This window comes from Molossus molossus, unplaced genomic scaffold (genome assembly GCF_014108415.1).
Source record: "Molossus molossus isolate mMolMol1 unplaced genomic scaffold, mMolMol1.p scaffold_m16_p_20, whole genome shotgun sequence".
Taxonomy (NCBI): Eukaryota; Metazoa; Chordata; class Mammalia; order Chiroptera; family Molossidae; genus Molossus; species Molossus molossus.
The window spans coordinates 25,477,560-25,485,718 of NW_023425356.1; the positions used below are offsets into that span (position 1 = coordinate 25,477,560).

General features: G+C 42.7%; 1 pseudogene; it reads left to right on the plus strand.

Annotated features, from left to right (window-relative positions):
- Window positions 1-6,762: 6,762 nt before the first annotated feature.
- On the plus strand, window positions 6,763-7,218 carry LOC118637706 (annotated as a pseudogene).
- Window positions 7,219-8,159: the final 941 nt, after the last annotated feature.

Here is an 8,159-nt window from a genome sequence, read left to right on the forward strand (position 1 = left end):
GTGTCGTTTCGTTCCTTCTAGGCTGTCGAAACCATAGAGACGAACGCTGGAGCCAAAGTCCCGGTCCTCCCAGGAGAAACCTTGTGGGGGTGGGCCCACTTGCTGGTATGGTTGCTACGGAAACTCGGCCCCAGGCGCAGATATGAGGAAGGAAAACTGTAGGGGAAAGCATCGAGAGTACCCTGAGAGATTCGTGGAGGCCGAGGAGGGAGCACATTTGGGGTGAATTTTGCGGGGACATCTATTGATAAAAGCCTAGAGATTAGAGGTTTCAGTAGGTTCATCAGACATTTTTGACTCACCACTGTGTGCCAGGATCTGCCCTTTTGGTACTGGTGATGCAAATATGCATAAAACGTGAGCCCTGACTTCGGGAGTACTTCGTTCATTCAGGGAAAGTGGGGATCTTGAGTGGGACTGGAGGAGATGGGGGTGGGGCATGGAGAGAGATGTAGGATCCCGGAATGCAAGCCAGGCTGAGGAGTTTGGATGGGCCTTGAGAAGGCAAGGGAAAAAAGATACTGCAAAGAAGTTAGCATCCCCATCCCCACAAACTGTTCCTAGGCTTCACTGAGCCACCCAAGAACTAAAACCTGAAAAAAGTATCAGTCATTTGCCTCCCTATATCAATATTTATGGTAAGTGAGTGCCTCATAGGAACTTCAAAAAGGGAAGCCCTCATTTCATAGTAAAGCTTTGTCATGATTGCAAAGTGTGTCATACTCCCTTATGCCCACAAGACGTTTTCCCTAAAATTAATTTTACTTTGAAAATATGCTACATAGGGATAATACTTTAAGCAGCAGATTTTAGTTAGTGGACATTTAGATGATTGCATAAGGGATGTGAGATGCTTTAAAGGTCCTCCTCAAGGGCTGGACTATTGCATAGAGGAACATTCTGTGAATGGGAGTCAGATCTGAGTCCTATTCCCCCTCAGCCACTAATTGGTGTGACCTTGAACAAGTCACTTCTCTTTTTTTTATTATTATTATTTTTATCTTTATTGTTGAATGTATTACAGATGTTCCTCATTTTTCCCCCATTGACCCCCTCCTCCCCACTCCCGCCCCCTCCTGCCTTTCCTCACACTGTTGTCTGTGTCCACTGGTTATGCATATAATTTCTTTGGTTTATTTCTTCCCATCCCCCAACACCCTTCTCTTTGAGGTTTGTCAGTCTAGCAACCAATTTGTTCTTCTTAATCCCTTCACCTTTTTCACCCATTCCCCCAACCTCCCTCCTGTCTGGCAACCAACAAAATGTTCTCTGTATCTATGAGAATGTTTCTGTTCTGTTTGTTCATTTTGTTTGTAGATTCCATTGTCGATAGATATGTATTCATTGCCATTTTGTTTGTTCATATTTTTTATCTTTTTCTTCAAAAAGACCCTTCAACATTTCATATAATAACAGTTTGGTGGTAATGAACTCCTTTAACTTTTTCTTGTCTGGGAAACTCTTTATATGGCCATCGATTCTAAATGACAGCTTTGCAGGATAGAGTAATCTTGGTTGTAGGTTCTTGCTTTTCATCACACTAAATATTTCTTGCCACTCCCTTCTGGCCTACAAAGTTTCTTTTGAGAAATCAGCTGACAGTCTTATGAAAACTCCCTTGTAGGTAACTAACTGGTTTTCTCTTGCTGCTTTTAAGATTCTCTCTTTATCTTGAACCTTTTGCATTTTGATGATGGTGTGTCTTGGTGTGGGCCTCCTGGGGTTCATCTAGTTTGGGACTCTCTGTGCTACCTGGACTTGTATGTCTGTTTCCTTCAACAAGTTAGGGAAGTTTTCTGCCATTATTGTTTCAAATAGGTTTTCTATTTCTTGTTCTCTCTCTTCTCCTTCTGGCACCCCCAAGATGCGAATGTTGGTACGCTTGAAGTTGTCCCAGAGGCTCCTAACACTCCTCATTGTTTTGGCTTCTTTTTTCTTTTTGCTGTTCTGATTGGGTGTTTTTTTGCTTCCTTATATTCCAAATCGATGGTTTGCTTCTTGGCTTTACCTACTCTACTATTGAATCTGTGTAAATTATTCTTTATTTCAGTTAATGCCTCCTTCATTTCTGACTGTGCATTTTTCATTTCTGACTGGTCCTTTTTTATGCTCTTGAGGCCCTCACAAAGTTCGTTGAGGTTCTCACGAAGTTCATTGAGCATCCTTATAAGCAGTATTTTGAACTCAGCATCTGTTAGGTTGCTTATCTCCATTTCACTTAGTTCTTTTCCTGGAGATTTTTTTCTGTTCCTTCATTTGGGACCTGTTTCTTTGTCTCCTCATTTTGGCTGCCTCTCTGTGTTTGTTTCTATGTATTACTTAATAAGAGGTATGGGGCTAGCTGAAACAAGATGCTGCTTGTTTGAAAGAATTTGGGAAAACCTGATGCAGGATCCAAGACAGGCCAATCCTATGGGAAAGCAACTGGCAACAGCTTGGGTGGGCCTGAAAGTTGGGTGGGGCGGGGCCTCAGGGAATCACCAGGGCGGGGCTACCAGTGTGAGCCAGGTTGCTGGAGTCCCAGATGTGGTGGCTGTCTGCTGCCCCAGGGAAGGGCTCACCAAAGGAACAAAGGCCTCTGACAGCACGTTTGTCCTGGAGAAAGCCCCCCTCCAGCCCTCGCTTCAGTGCCAAACAACTCAGTTCTTCCCTGTATGTCTTTGGCGCCCCTCCAGCTGCCTCCCCTCTAAGCTCAGAGGGAACAAGTCTGATAAGTCTGTATGCAGGCCCTTTAAGAGGAGCTGCCTGGGGATCCAGCCGCATCAGTCTCCCTGAGCCTCAGTTCCCACTGGTTTTTCCAGGGAGAAGTTATGGGGACTTCTCTTCCTGGCACAGGAACCCTGAGCGGGGCGCCTGGTGTGGGACAGGGACCCCTCAGTCCTCAGAGAGGACCTTCCCAGTCAAGGTATCCTCCTGATTTTTATCCGCCACACGTGGGTGTGGGATCCACCTCTGCCCCTCCTACCAGTCTCCACGTGGCTGCTTCTTTAATTTTGTAGTTGTAGGACTTCCATTCAGCTTGATTTCAGGTGGTTTCGAATGATGGTTGTTCTGTAGTTTAGTTGTAACTTTGATGTGGTTGTGGGAGGACGCGATACCGTGTTTACCTACATCACCATCTTGACCGGAAGTCCCAAGTCACTTCTCTTGCTCAAGAGCACCTTTACCCTGGTCTGTAAAAAGGAAAAGAATGGACTACTAGCTCAATCTTTTTTACAAACGTGGTTTTATTGCAGTGTCTTGGGCCACTGAGAAAATTCCACAGACAATGCTTCAATTTCCACCATCTCCCCCTCTATCTCATCTATCTATCTACCTAATATTATAAGTTACACTGTGGACATAAGAGAAGATTTGAAAACTCCTGAATGAGGCAACCTCAGGGACTCTTTCCAGCCCATAGTTCTGTGTAGCACACTTGGCCGGCTGCTCCAAAATCCTGGCCATAAATCTTTGTCTCAAGATTCCTAGTCTGGTCTAGGACCTTGAACTCCTTGTTCTGCCTGACTCATTCACTCAATAAACATTTATTTAGGGTTGTCTATAGACCAAGGGCTAGAGATAAAAATGTCCAGCCCTTGTTGTTCTGTTGGGCCTCACAATCTTGTGGGGTATGGCAAGTTACCGAGCACTTACATCACTGAGTGATGAGAGCGATGGCAAATGCAGGACACACTGGTTGGGGGGGGGGGGATGAAGGGGGAAGATGAGAAGCACCTGACCCAGTCCAGGGCCCCTGAGAGTTTCCTGAAGGAGCTGCAGGCCTAACCCTGGGGTTTATGTGGATTTGCAAAAAAAGAGAAATGGGCCTCAAAAAGTTCCAAGTTTTATGGGCTTTCATACCTCCTCACAAGAGTGGGAATAAAGGCCAGTATGAGAGAACAAGACTATATGAATACTTATAAGAAAATAGTTTGAAATGTAGACATGACAAGATGCCTGGTAATATTTATAAAATGGAAATATGGTAAATAACCTAAATATCCCATAACAGGAGAATGGCTAAATAAATTATAGTATAACCATGTAATGGGCTAATATGTAGCTTTAAAAATGATGTTGAAGCCCAGCTGGTGTGGCTCAGTGGTTGAGTGTCAACCCATGCACCAAGAGGTCGCCAGTTCAATTCCCAGTCAGGGCACATGCCCAGGTTGTGGGCCCAATCTCCAGTGGGGAGCATGCAGGAGGCGGCCAATCAGTGTTCTTTCTTATCGACGTTTCCATCTCTCTCCGTCTCCCTTTCTCTCTCTAAAAAAAAAAAATTCAATAAAGAAAAAAAATTAAAAATAAAACTTACTACAAAGCTATAGCAGTCAAGACTGTGGTTCTGGGATAGGGTAAATATAAGATCAATGGACTAGAATTGAGAGTCCAGAAATAAACTCATCCATTTATGTGCAGTTCATTTTCAACACGAATGCCAAGACAATGCAATGGGGAGAGAATAGTCTTTTCAACAAATGGTGTTAGAACTACTGGATAGCCACTTGCAAAAAAATTAAGTTGAATAATAATAAAAATAAAAAAATGTAATGAAATTGGATGCCTATTTCACATCATATGCAAAAATGAACTCAAAATGGATCAAAGACCTAAACCTCTAAAACTCTCAAAACATAGATATAAATTTTCATAACCCTGGATTAAGCCATAGTCTCTTTGATTTGACTCCAAATGTACACACAATCACAGGGGGGAAAAAAGATACATTGGACCTCATCAAAATGAAAAACTTGTGCTCCAAAAGACATCATCAAGAAAATAAAAAGAGACCCAGTGATCCCACTTCTAGGAATATGTCCTAAGAAGCTTGAAACATCAATCAGAAAGATATATGTACCCCTATGTTCATAGCAGCACTATTTACAATTGCTAAGATCTGGAAACAGCCCAAGTGTCCATCAATAGATGAGTGGATAAAAAAGGTGTGGTACATGTACACAATGGAGTACTATGCAGCTGTAAGAAAGAAAGCTCTCTTATCCTTTAAGACAACGTGGAGAGATCAGGAGAGTATAATGCTAAGCAAAATAAGTCAATCAGAGAAAGACAAATCACATTATCTCACTTATTTGTGGAATATAATGAACAATACAAGCTGATGAACAAAATAGACCCAGAGACATAGAAGTGGGGTACAGACTGACAAATGTCAGAGGAGGGGGAAGGGAGTGAGAGAAGAGGTAAACCACAGAACTTATATGCATGTATGGGTAACCAATGGACATAGGCAACAATGTTGAGGGGGAACGCAGGATCGGGAGGAGGGTGTCAATGGGGAAAAAAGGAGAAACATCTGTAACAAAAATAAATTAATAAAAATTGCGCGCACACACACACACACACACACACAAAATACAGTCCGGCCAGTGTGGCTCAGTGGTTGAGCGTCAATCCACGCACCAAGAGGTCGCCAGTTTGATTCCCAGTCAGGACACATGCCCAGGTTGTGGGCCCAATCCCCAGTGAGGGGCGTGCAGGAGGCAGCAAATCGATGTTCTCTCTCACTGATGTTTCTATATATCTCTTTCTTTCTCTCTCCCTTCCTTTCTCTCTAAAATCAATAAAGGAAAAAACAGTTTTTTTAATAAAAAAAGAAAATAAAAAGAGCCCTGGCCAGTGTTTCTCAGTGGTTAGAGTGTCAAACCCTCACACTGAAGGGTCTCAGGTTTGATTCCTGGTGAAGGGTATGTACCTCGGTTGCAGGTTCGATCCTGGCCCTGGTCAGGGCATGTGTGGGAGGCAACCAATCAATGTGTGTCTCTCACATTGATGCTTTCTCTCTCTCTCTCTCTCCCTCTCTCCCTTTCTCCCTCCCTCCCTTCCACTGTTTAAAAATCAATGGAAAAAATACCCTCAGGTGAGGATTAACAACAACCAAAAAAATCACCCTGGACGGTGTGGCTCAGTTGATTGGATGGTGTCTTTTGCACTGAAAGGTTGCTGTTTCAACTCCCAGTCAGGGCACATGCCTGTGTTTCAGGCTTGATTCCTAGTGGGGAATGTAGAGGAGGCAGCAGATTGATCTTATGCTCTCACATAGATGTCTCTTCCCCTCTCTCTTCCTTGCTCTATAAAAATCAATTTTAAAAATCTTTTTAAAAATCCATAGGCACACCTAAAATAACAAAGAAAGAAAACTAACATGTAGCCCTGGCCGGTTTGGCTCAGCGGTTAGAGCGTCGGCCTGCGGTCCAGAGAGACCCGGGTTTGGTTCCCGCTAAGGGCACGTACTTCGGTTGCAGTTTGTCCCCGGCCCTGGTTGGTCATGTGGGTGGCAGCCACTCGATGTGTCCCTTCACGTCGATGTTTCTCTCACTCTCTCTCTCTTCCTCTCTCTCCCTCCCACTCTATCTGTACAAAAAGTGGAAAAATATCCTCGGGTGAGGATAAAAAAAAAAAAAACTAACATGTTATAAGCAGTCATTCCTAGGTAAAGGGATTACAAGTGTTTTCCTTCTTTATATCTTTTCTCTATTTTTCAATTATGTACAATTAACGTATTTTATCAGGAAAAATTTTAAAACAGCAAATGGTTGCAAATCAGAGATTCTCAGTGCTAAGGGACTTGATGCAGACATGAGGACAAATAGGAGGAGGAAGTGAATGTGGTCCTGAGATTACCTTCTGAATTCCTTTCCAGGTTTCTGGAGCAGAATTAAATCCTAAACACAAAAGTATTGGGTTATTTTTCTATACTGAGTTTAAATACATGCCAGCTCTTCCATGAGAGGCCTACACCCTGCTTCTGGGGCTGCCGCCATGTCTCCAGTGATCCCTGAGATGCTCCAGCACATGTTGAAAGTACTCAACACCAATATCGATGAGTGGTGGAAAATAGTCTTTGCCATCACTGCAGTTAAGGGTGTGGGGCAAAGATATATTCATGGGGTGGGGAGGAAAGCAGACATCGACCTCACCAAGAGAGCGGGAGAGCTAGCTCCCTGAGGATGAGGTAGAGCGTGTGATCACCATTCTGCAGAATCCACGCCAGCACAGATCCCAGACTGGTTCTTGAACAGACAGAAGGATGTCAAGAGTGCAAAATACAGCCAGGTCCTGGCCAGTAGTCTGGACAACAAGCTCGGTGAAGACCTGGAGTGGCTGAAGAAAATCTGGGCTTACAGAGGGCTGTGCCACTTCTGTGGACTTTGTGTTCGAGGCCAGCACACTAAGACCATGGGCCAGTGGGGTAGCCAAGAAGAAGTAAATCTCTAGGCCTTGTCTGTTAATAAATAGTTAATACACCTAAAAATAAATCATACTATGCCAGCAAATCCCTATGGTTCATAAACTCATATGTCACTTCTCTGCCTCCATCTCTTCTCAGTTACTTCTTTCTGTTAGTGAAATCTGAGACTGGGGGAAGAGAAAATAGCGTGTGGTTGCGATCACAATGTGGGAGTTTGAAAAGCCTACATCAGCCCGTCAGTGTGGCTCAGTTGGTTGGAGCGTTGTTCAGTATACCAACAGGTTAAGGGTTGAATTTCTGGTCAGGGCATATACCTAGGTTGTGGGTTTAATCCCTGGTTGGGGAGCAGACAGGAGGCAATAGACAACTGATCACATTGATGTTTCTCTCTCTCTCTAAAAATCAATAAAAAATCTTAAAAAAAAAAACTATATCACAAATACTAGGCAATGTTTACCTAATAGGACAGCGATTTTTCAACTTTTTTCATCTCATGGCACACATAAACTAATTACTAAAATTCTGCAGTGCACTAAAAAATATACTTTTTTTTGCCAATCTGACAAAAAATAGGTATACTTTTGATTCATTTACACCGGACAGCTATTGTTGTGTTGGCTGTTGTCATTTTTTTTTATTTTTATTTGACAGTCTATGGGAAAAGAGATCAGTGCCTCTGACTAAATAGTCAAGTATCACATATTTTAAAAATTCTTGTGCACATATTTGAAAATCGCTGTATTAGAATGTTATTTATTTTTGTTTCTGTTGAGAAAAAAAAAAAGGTGCACCTGTGTCTCACAGGGTTTTTCTTAGACTGATGTTATTTCCTAATCCTTAGTTTAGGTAGTTTCTAATTTTCCTACTTCATTAATTATTTGAGTTCATGATAATGAAAATATTACGATCCTTTGTGTACAGTGATTTACTATTTGAAAACAGTAGTTTTATTTAAAACAGCAGTTTA